Raw genomic sequence first — 11,207 nt, forward strand, 5'->3', positions numbered from 1 at the left:
GATACCACATCTAAACCATAACATTAAGTTGCTTAGGGCCTTCCCAAATTACTGAGGCTGCCCCTTGATTTTACAATCCTCCTGCCTTAGCCTCCCAAGTCACTAGGATTGCTGATGTGCACCACCATGTCTGACCAAAAACACATTTTTCCAAGATCATATACTCAGCCAATTGCAGAGCAGGAATGTGACGCTGAATCTCTGGATATACAGTGAGTGCTCTCTCATTTACAAAAATTTTTAAAAACCTGAAATTTTTGAAATAAGTGTATATTTCCTTGAACCAAAGTGCTAATGAAGGATCGTGGACTATTGTGTATGTAATGTACCAATAAAAATATTTTAAAAGAAAGGGTGTGAAAAATAGATGTGAAATGAGAACCTTGATTCTCTGTATATCACAACATTTTGCAGCACAGTTTTGTGATCCAATTAGCATCATTGAAAGTCATTGCAAGCTTATAAAAATTTTAAGACCTCTTTCTACAAAGGAAATTCTGATAAGGGTAATTGAGGGCTTCCTAATGTTTAGTCCCCCTGACAGCCATGATCACATTTTAAAATTGCTTTACGGAGTGCCTCAAATGACAGTGAATATTGTTCAGTGGCTGCTTGGCATTCTTTCATGTGGTTCTCTTGGCTCTCCCATCTATCTCGTTAAAAACCATGGTCGTCACCATCCTTGAGCTTCATGGATTTGCTTAGGCTCCAGATGCCATTTCACACCAGAGTTAATGCAGAGTGGAAATTTCTGTCCATAGCTCATAAGCTCCAACAAAGGAAAAAAATAAGCTTATCTGTCATGTAACCAGCATTCACTCAGTACCTACACTGTAGCAGGGACTGCGTTAGATGCTACAAGTAACACAAAAGGATCAGCTTTGGTGGCTGAACCTGAGGGTTTTCTAAACTTTAGCAAACTAGTAAGCGCTAGTGAAATAAATTAAGTGATAAAGGAGAAGAGAGAAAAGCAATTCATTCTGGGGAAGAAATAAAACCAAGAGGTCATGAGAGTGACTTCGCAGAGGAGTTGTTCCACTATTTATTGCTATTTAACAGACGGCCCAAAAACTCAGTAGCTGAAAAAAATCATGATGCTCATTTTTCTCCTGAGTCTGCAATTCAGTCAGGGCTCAGTTGGAATGGCTCCTCTCGGCTCCACTCAGCACCAGCCGAGACTGATGGAAGCCCTGGAACTGGCATCACCTGAAAGCTCACTCATCACATTTCTGGAGACTGATGCTTGTTGCCTGGGACATTACCTGGGACTGTTAGGTAGGACACCTATGTGTAGCACCTCCATTCTATCTGGGTTCCCTTACAGCATGGCTGGGGAGTAAGGGGGAGAGAAAGAGGGGAGGGGGAGAAAGAGAGAACAATACTGCCATTTATGTCCGAGCCTCAAAAGTCACACAACATCAATTTGCCACATGCTATTCACACAGTCACAAAGATCTGGCAACCACCTGATGGAAAAATAGCAAGGTTCTAGAAGAGTTTGTGGGGAAATATTGCTGTGGCCATTTGAAAGAAAGTAAAATCTACCACAGGGGGTAATTTTTGAATGAAGCCTTGAAGTGCAAAAAATGCTTTTCCAGGTGAAGGAATGTTTTGACAAAAGAAGAAAATAACCATGTAGGTGGGAATGCATAGCATATTATCTGACCATAAATAACATTAAGATCATAGGGAAAATATTAAGTCTTCTTCCATTAAAATAAGGAGAAAAATAAATGCTATAACCTTCCCATCCTTGGCTATTTATTATGAATGGGGCATTGTGAAAAGTATTTTCTATTTGATCCTCACAATAATCCCAAGCAGTAGATATTATATCCCCACTTTAATGATGAAGGAACTGAGTTTCTGAAAATTGAACTAGTTATAAAGCTAGTAAGAGGATTGCATCTCCACTTTGATCCCATGTCTCCTGGTCTTAGCAACAACACTAGTCCAAGAACCAAACATGAGAACTAAGTCTGAGTCAAAACCCAAGGCCTTTGCCATTGGTTGAGGAACTTCCAGCTGATGAGCAGATAAACCCCCAAATCTCAGCAGATTGATAGAACTGATATAAATTCTGAAATAGGTACTTCTGATCAACAAGACACTCCTTCAAGCATTAATTCAGGGATCTGTGTCCCTTCTTTCAGGTAAACTGGTGTCACTGTCTGCCTCAGTTTCCTGATGGCCCTCACAGGAGAAAGACCTGGGAATTTTTTATGGCTCACACCTAGAAGTGGTTCCCTCACCTTTGCTAAAATTCCATTGGCTGAACTCCATCACATGATCAGACCTAACAGCAAAGGCAGCTGGGAAATGTGTCTCTACCACAGCTGCTTCGTCATCAGTCACTCATAAAACAGTGACATCTGCTTATGTTAAAATTTACAGAAATAAGTAAGTGCTCCACTCGTGTTGTCTAAATCAATAGACTTCTTTCTTTCTCCTCACACCAAGATGTGGAACTCTGAAAACCTTTAGCAGAGGATCTAAAGAAAGATTCACCTATAAACATTACCTATGTTTGTTTTTACTCAAGGCAATAAAATTATATAATAAAGACCATAGTCCAGGGAAAGTTATAGGCTTATAGGCTTCGTTAGACATTGACAAAAACATAAGTGAATAAAGATTTTCGATTTTTCAATAAGTGAGAGAACCTTAATTAACAATTAATAAGGAGTAAAGACACAATCTCCACACCAGTAGTTTGGATTTTGATGACTTAAACACACATACTAACTACCTCACCCACCCTTACCAAGGCCTTCCACATCTTCTCCACACGGTTCCTCCCTTCTTACAATTCACCCCAGGCCTCTTGTTGTTATTTGAACACCAGGCACACACCTGTCTTTGGGTCCTTACTCTGGGGGAAAAAAACAATCTTTCCAAGCAGAGGAAACAGCTAGATCATTTCCTAGTAAAATTCACAGCAAAGAAAAAATATCTACCCACAACAGTGCATAGTTTAAAAATGGCTATTCATGAAACAAGCTGATTTTCAAACCTGGTCCACAAAAGGAGAGATCCAAAGACCAAAGGATGAACTTCACAGGAGAGTCGCAGACCATTAAATAGTTCTAACACTGAAATCTCACAACAGATAAAACAATTCTGAGCTTAGACACTTTGGAGGAAACAGAATGACCTCTTAATAATTCATGTGGATAAAGAGTTTACTAAGGGAACTTCTAAAGCTGAGGATCATTCATCTTTATCATGATTTCATCCCACCCTAACAAGTGTATGGAGCAAAAGAACCAAATTATTATAGGATAGATTTTGGTTAAGCATTAAGACTTTGGAAACTTATTCATTAATAAGCCCAGGAAATAATAAGAACACCTTAGCTCAGATTAAAAGAACCCTTTATGCAGAGTAGAACAAGCTACAGTGGGTCCTTTTAAACTCCAGTTGTAAGTATACCATGCTCCAGTGACCTGAGCTCAGTTAGTATAGTCCTTAAACTACCATGGCCTCTGGAGGGTCTTCTCTCACAAAACTTCCTCTCCTTCCCTTCTTGGAGGAGGTTTCTATGGACTGAATGTTTGTGTTCCCTCCCCAGATTCATAGTTTGAGCCCCTAATCCCTCATACAACACTATTTAGAGGTGAGGGTTAGAGGAGGTGGTTCTTGAGAGTGAATGGGATTCCTGACTTTATGAGAAGAGACATGGGAGAGAAAATCCTTCTCTGCCAAATGAGAGTACATCTAGATCCTCATCAGGCCTTCATCAGAAACTGATTTGGCCAGCCGCTTGATCTTGGACCTCCAGAACTGTGAGATATCATGGTGTCTGTGATGCTAAAACCAGTGTCACCCCAACGCTGATAAGAATTCTCAACTCCTCAAATGAGCTTTCCTTAACACCGAGGAAATGGGTGCCATTCACTTACCTGTGTTTATAAACCCAGTTCGTTGGGGGTAGAGACAAAGGTACAGCAGAAACAAGGTCAAAATGTTCATCAAAACCTCATGTGCTGCCATCTAAGAACAGAACAATCCCAATTCAGAAACAGAATTACAAGGCTTTCACCCCATTCTTTACTCCAGGACAAACCTGTCTGTTGGATGCTTCCCATGATGTTTATTCTCCTCCAAGAGCTCAGCAGGAGGGAAACATTTAATTAATTTTAAAAGCTCCGATGTCCCTTGTGGTATAAAAAAGATCAAAAGTAATCTCAAGGTTTTTCAACAACTATTTCAAACCTAGATGGAAAATCAAGTTGATTTTGTCAAGTTCAGACACAAAGGCATAAAAGCAAGCTTGATTCTAATCATTCATTGTTATTTTTTTTTTACATTTTCTGCCAGATTTAGTTATAAAACCAAAAAGGAGGGGAAAAAAAACAATTCAAATACTTAGCAATGGGGGAATAGTTTCATAAATTATAGTGAAAATTTGCATCCTAACAATTGACAATTTATGAAGAGTTTTTGTGCTAGGAATTGCACTATGAAACTTAGATGTATTCTCTCATTAGACCTTCACAACAGGCCCCAGTTCACATATAATTACTTGGGATACAAGGAGGTTGACTAACTTACCTGAGACCAGGACTCCAGCATCCTTGTTTTAAGCACTACACTGTGAGCCACATGGTCAGAAGGACATTCCTAGTCTCCAGGAAAGGCAGAGATATAAACTAAATAACTAAAATATCTGTACCAAGCACAGTGATAGAAGTACGGTATGCTGGAAAGCTTCACAAATGGAGTGACACATGTAGGGGGAAAGGGTTCACCCTGACACTCCCCGTGGGAAACAAAGCCCAGGTTTCCCACTTGGTTCCCATAGTTGCCCCCAGCGCAGGAGATCCTCGTGTTGCTGGGTGAAGGGAAATTTCAGGCGGCTAGCTGGTCTCCTCTGACACCACCCTGACTGGGAAGGAGAGGGATGTCTGACTATAGCTCCCATATGGCCTCCACCAACAGTGTGGGAGTGTGCTTACCACGGGGTAGTGGTCTAGCCCTTCAGATGCATATGGAGAGAAAGAGGGTGACTCATTCCCACTGGGTGGGAATGGAACTCCAGGATCCCCATAAGGCCTCCATGGACACCAAGCTAAATAAGAGATGTTAAGGAAGAACCAAAGTCCCATAACATAATACCCAAAATGTCTGTGATAAAATTCAAAAATTGCTCATCACACCCAGAACCAGGAAAAATCTCACACTGAACAAGAAAAGACAACACACAGACACCAACAGCAAACGAATAGTGGTGCTGGAAAAATTATAGATTTACCACAAATGAACAACAGATCTGTCAGAATGATGAGCAATGGTATCTGAAAAACTCTTCTTCTGGTATAAAATGGGACAGCACCAAGTGGCAAGATGGAAATTTATGGAGTGGCAAAATGGTACAAGATTTGAAAGGCCCATAATTTCCTAGTATTTAAAAAGTGCCTACAGACTAAAATAAGAGTAAAAGAATACTCTGCTGCCTGGAAACTGTTAAGAACATTGCTTCAGTCACGTAGCAAACAGTAGTAAACCGAGGCATCAGCAAAGCCCGACGAAAGGACTGCGTATACCGATCCATCTGAGATGAGTTGGACATCAGGGTTGAGAATGAGGGAGGAAAAATAAGAATCACACACAGATTTCCGACTCAGCAGAATGGGTGTCATTCACAAAAATAAGGAAAACAAGAGGGGACAATTTAGGAGTAAATTCAACAAACCCATCTGGAGACATGTCTAACTTCATGAGTCTGTAAGTACACAGATCCGGAGCCAGAAGACAGACGGGTACTGGAGGAGTCAGTTGAAGCTGTAGGCACAGGTGAGACATCCCAGGAAGAATATGGGAAGGAAAGCAGTGAGCTAGGGAGACTGACACCACCATGAGCAGGAAGAGGTTCCTGAAAGAGCAACACAAAAAGAACACAACGGAAGTGACAATGCTGTCATGGAAGACAAGGAAGAAAGAGAGGCAGCCATCAGGTGGCCAGTGTGACAGAGGCTTGACACATGGGTCCACAGGATTTGACACATGGAGGCCCGAGGTGCAACGGACAAGGGGCAGGTTGGCAGGTGTATGAGAAAAAAGAATAACTGAGACCAATGAATATAAAAGGTTCAGAGTGGGAGTCCATCTTCAGAGTGGGAGTCCTCAAAGTGAGTTCCCACCTTCAGCATCACCCGGGAGCTTGGCAGAAATGCACTTTCTCAGACCCTACCCCAAACATACTGAATCAGAATGAGGCTTAGAAATTGGTGCTTTTACAAGTTCTGGGAAGGGGGTATTCTGGTGCATACCAATGGCTGAGATACACAGATCTAGGGTAGCTCTCACCTGGAGAGAAGGAGGAGCCACAACAGGAAGGGAGGATTGAAGCAAGGTTTGCTTTCCAAAGTGGTATAGATTGTTTCACATGCTGGCATGCTATGAGGAAAAGAAGCAGTGTTGGAACAGAAGAGACTGAATGTACAGAAAAGAGAAGACACGGGGAGCCAGCTCTTGGGAGAACCAGAAACTGCACGGTATGAAGACATTTTGAGATATAAAGACAGAGGAGCAGTTTAAGGATTATGTCCCAGTGCCAGCACCTACCAGCAAAGCAGAGGTGACAAGATATTTTTGCTTCCATGAGTCTGCCTCCCTATGCCTCCTCCAAGAATCTCTATCTTTTCATTTACTGCAAGACTAATATCTGAGCATTTAGGAGCATTTGAAGCCTAGGCAGACCCACTGCAGCTCAATAGCTCTCCTAGACCAGGCCACCAGGCGATTGGGAGCACTAAGGTACCTTGGGTAGAGTATTTGTTTCCACACTTGGGAATTCAGCCCACGTGAGTCGCAGTGCAAGATGCAGAGAGGCCAGGAAAAGAGGCGTTCTAGGCCAAGTGCAAATGAGAAGATGTCCAGTGCTTTTTCCAGATAGTGTAGGAAGGAGACACTTACCCAGTGGCTTCAACAAAAACAAAATTCCACCTTTTAGGGTGATTTAAAATGTCAAATACAGATGAAATTTTAATGGAGGGAAAAAAAAAGTTTGTCTGGTAGGGGAAAAGGAGGCTGCCTGTTACGACAGTCACCATTGCTAATGTTTATTTTGTTTTTCCTCTGGTCAAGCTGGTCTGCAAAGACCCGGCGCACCCAGGCAAGAGACGGTTGCACAACAAGTGTCTGTACAGGAGACCTACAGGGAGACTCAGAGATTTTTAACTTTCATTAACCCCAATTTTGACTTTCTTTTTCTTAAAAACATGGTGCTAAATCTCTGTGGTGAAAACCCCAGGTTGACAGCCTTTCATAAAGAAGTCCAGACTCTGGAAAACCAAAAATAAACAGAACTAGAGTCCAAATCACATTCTCCTTTGAAAGTTGACTTTGAAAGTCCAAGGGAGCAGCATTACCATCGAAGGAAAAGTAGGCAATTAATTTCCTTCCTAAGGTCTTTTCAAATGTCTCCCAGAATTGAGCATGGAACAGACTGCAGCTTAATGCCATATCCAGGAATTAATTCAGATCACCATGTCCTCTCTGACAGTAACATCTGCTTGCTACTGGCCTCCATGAGGTAGGAGAACTGAAGAGAGTCTTTATTCTTAGCACCGACGCATGCACCAGTAGTTTCAACTTTTTATTTCTTTCCTATCCCACTCTCAGGAAAGGAAAGTCAGGTCTGGGTATGATGCATGGTGACATCAGTAAGCAAAAAAGTAAGAAAATGTATACATATAGTCCACGGCTCTCTGCATCCTGTGAAAGAGTGCACCCTAACCGCTCCTCCTCTTTACTCCTCTCACCGTGGGAGAAGACTAAGCACACCAGCAGGAATTAGGGCATCCGTAGGTAGCAGATTGTTCTGCACCAGAGCTTCTTCCATTGTCAATGCTAACGAAGTTGCAACAGTGCTGGCTTTCTTTTCTAGTAGAAAATCCAATGTTTTCTGTTAGATTAATATGTCATAATATAAATGTTTAAGTCACGACTAGCACTTTGGATATAGATAAAATAAGAAAAAGGGGATAGAAGAGGATGGGTAGAAGAGAAAAGAGGGGAAGAGAGGATGAATAAGAGGATAGGTGGAGCCAGGTGCAATGGCACATGCCTGTAATCCCAGCAGTTCAGGAGGCTGAGGCAGGAGGATTGAAATTCGAAGCCAGCCTCAGCAAAAGCAAGGTGCTAAGCAACTCAGTGAGACCCTGTCTCTAAATAAAATCAGGTTGAGAATGTGGCTCAGAGGTCAAGTGCCCCTAAGTTCAATACCCAATATCTCCACTCTAATCCAATACCCCCCAAAAAAGAGAGCTGGGATAGATAGGATCGGATAGGTCAGGTTGGATGGGATAGAGAATGGATAGGAGAGGTAAAAATTGATAGGATTGGATAGGAGGAAGTGCTTTAGATTGGACTAGAGAGGATGGATTGGATGGGATAGGATGGGTTGGATAGAATAGGGTAGAAGATACCATGAGTAACACGGGGGAGAGGTGGAACTTTTATTTAGGTTTGTTGTGTGCATAGATACACAAATGTGGTTATGTTCTAAGCCACAATGTAAAATGGATCTTTCATAACCAAAAAGTTTGGTAATAGTGTGATCATAGAAATGAGTTATAGCACAGTAGTGAGACTTTTCTATCAAATCCCTGGAGATCTCCAGTCTTCCACACTTAGATAAAGAACTGCTTGTGTTGTCTTAGCATGTCGGCCCCATGATCATCCAGCATTGCTGGGAGATGAGGGGAGCCCACCCTCGCTGCGTAGAGCTTCTCCCGCGCTGTGAATCTCTGCAGTGCAGCCTTGCCGGAATATCATTGAGCCAGATGTTCTGGGATTGAAGGGAGGAGAAAGCAGACAAATACCAGGACTTATTTTCAAGATTTCTCAGACGTAATGCGTTCAAGCCTCCACACACCTCATTCAGCCCACATGGGCGAACACCCAGACGCTGCGTCCTGGTCCAGCTTCTGATGACCATCTATGGGAAAACTAATGAGCCCAGTTGACATTTTCAGTTTCAAATGTTGTTTTAAGAAAACACGTTAAGTATTACTTTCCAAGAAAATGGTTACAGAAGGTTCAAATCCAGACATTCCCATTTGTGTTTTCATCCTCCATCAAGACCAAAGGGCTGTTATGAAAATTTTCCTTTTCCCCGCAGCAAGTTTACCACCAAACACTGAAAGAGCACAGGGCAGGCCAGCAGAAGCCTCAACCCTCCAACCAGGGGTCCTTCCCTCTGCTCCTGCACTGAAGTTCACACATGTGCACTGGGGATGCCTGGGCTCCCTGCCGGCTGGCACACTGTATGATCAGCTCTCACTCTTTATTCAGGCAGGAATATTGCAAAGTCGCTTTGTTTTTCCTTCTTAGAACTCTCTCAAGATATCTTAGTCATGAGAATCAAGATCAAAATACTTAATCATTCCTTCTCCTTTTCCCTCAATATGTCCAGTGATAGAATTTGGGGCCTTTAAAAAAAAAAGCCCCAGGGTTTTACAGGAACTCTTATCATGCTCAGAAAACATCAAAGCATTTTACTGTGTTATAACATAGAACTTGGCTTTAAAGTTACATTTGATAAAATGCAGTTACACAAGAGAAGAGACGATCAAAATAGGTTTTGACACATGCAGGTAGAGCATCAATCTCCAGGATATATAAGGAATTTAAAACACTTAACACCAAAACAACAATCAATAAACCAGATAAACAATAAATAAACCAATAAACACCAAAAAACCCAGTCAATAAATGGGCAAAGGAACTGAACAGACAATTCACAGAAGAAAGAGATACAACTGATTAATAAATATATGAAAAAAAGTTCCACATCTCTAGCAATTAGAGAACTGCAAATCAAAACTACACTGAGATTCCATTTCACTCCAGTCAGAATGGCAATTATCAAGAATACAAGAAATACAATGGCAATTATCAAGAATACTTTGAATGTTGGTGAGGATGTAGGGGAAAAGGTTCACTCATACATTGCTGGTGGGACTGCAAATTGGTGCAACTATTATGGAAAGCAGTATGGAGACTCCTCAGAAAACTTGGAATAGAACCATATTTGACCCAGTTATCCCACTCCTAGGTCTACACCCAAAGGACTTTAAATCAGCATATTAAAATGATGCAGCCACATCACTGTTTAGATCAGCTCAACTCACAATAGCTAAACTATAGAACCAACCTAGGTGTGCTTCAACAGATGAATGGATAAAGAAACTTTGGTATAAATACACAATAGAATATTACTCAGCCTTAAAGAATAATGAAATTATGGCATTTGCTGGTAAGTGGATGGAACTGGAGAATATTATGCTAAGTGAAATAGGCCAATCTCAAAGAACCAAAGACAAAATGTTTTCTCTGATATGCAGATGCTAATTCACAATGGAGTTGAGGGAGAGAATAAAGATATTTTGGATTAGACAGAGGGGAGTGAAGGGAGAATTGGGGAAATGGGGGTAGGAATGATAGTAGAATAAATCAGACATATGATTACATGACCTGTATAACTCTACATCATGTATAACCAGACAAATGAGAAGTTGTACTCCATTTATGTATGATGTGTCAAAGTGCATTCTACCGTTATGTATGACTAACAAGAACAAATAAAAATATATTAAAAATGAAAACTCTAGGAAAAAAAGTAGGTTTTGATAGAAGCACAACTTCAATCCCACATGACAAAGTACATTTAACAATAATGGAATAATTTCTCCCCTTCATGTTGCACTTTTGCTAAATCAGTACATAATGACCATGGGATAGAATCTAAGCCTAAATTCATGTTTATTTCCTTCCTTATTGAGAGCATATTACATTTATTCCCATTGCATTCATTTTGTATATTCCAATACAATATACAATAAAGACTATAAAATTACTGAACTAATCATATCAAGTCACATTGAACAATATTCCACTTATTTAGAAAATGAGGCAATCCATTCCTTTGTATTTATCAAAAAGAACTAAAATCAGCATTCTACAGCTATCCAACCACCTCGATATTTATAGCAACTTAATTCACAATAGCCAAATTATGGAATCAGCCCAGACTCAGAAAAGGGTTGAGTGTTTTCTCTCATACATGGAAGCTAGAGCCAAGCGAGGTGGAAAGGGGGGGGGGGGGCTGGATATCATAAAGATATAGGGAGGATCGGTGGAGCAGAAGGTGGAGAACAAGAGGGAGGGAGGGGGTAGGGAGGGGAGGAAATACGGATCCA

This window comes from Marmota monax, unplaced genomic scaffold (assembly GCF_021218885.2).
Source record: "Marmota monax isolate L192 unplaced genomic scaffold, Marmota_monax_Labrador192_F-V1.1 WCK01_AAM20220418_F8-fsc00120, whole genome shotgun sequence".
Taxonomy (NCBI): domain Eukaryota; kingdom Metazoa; phylum Chordata; class Mammalia; order Rodentia; family Sciuridae; genus Marmota; species Marmota monax.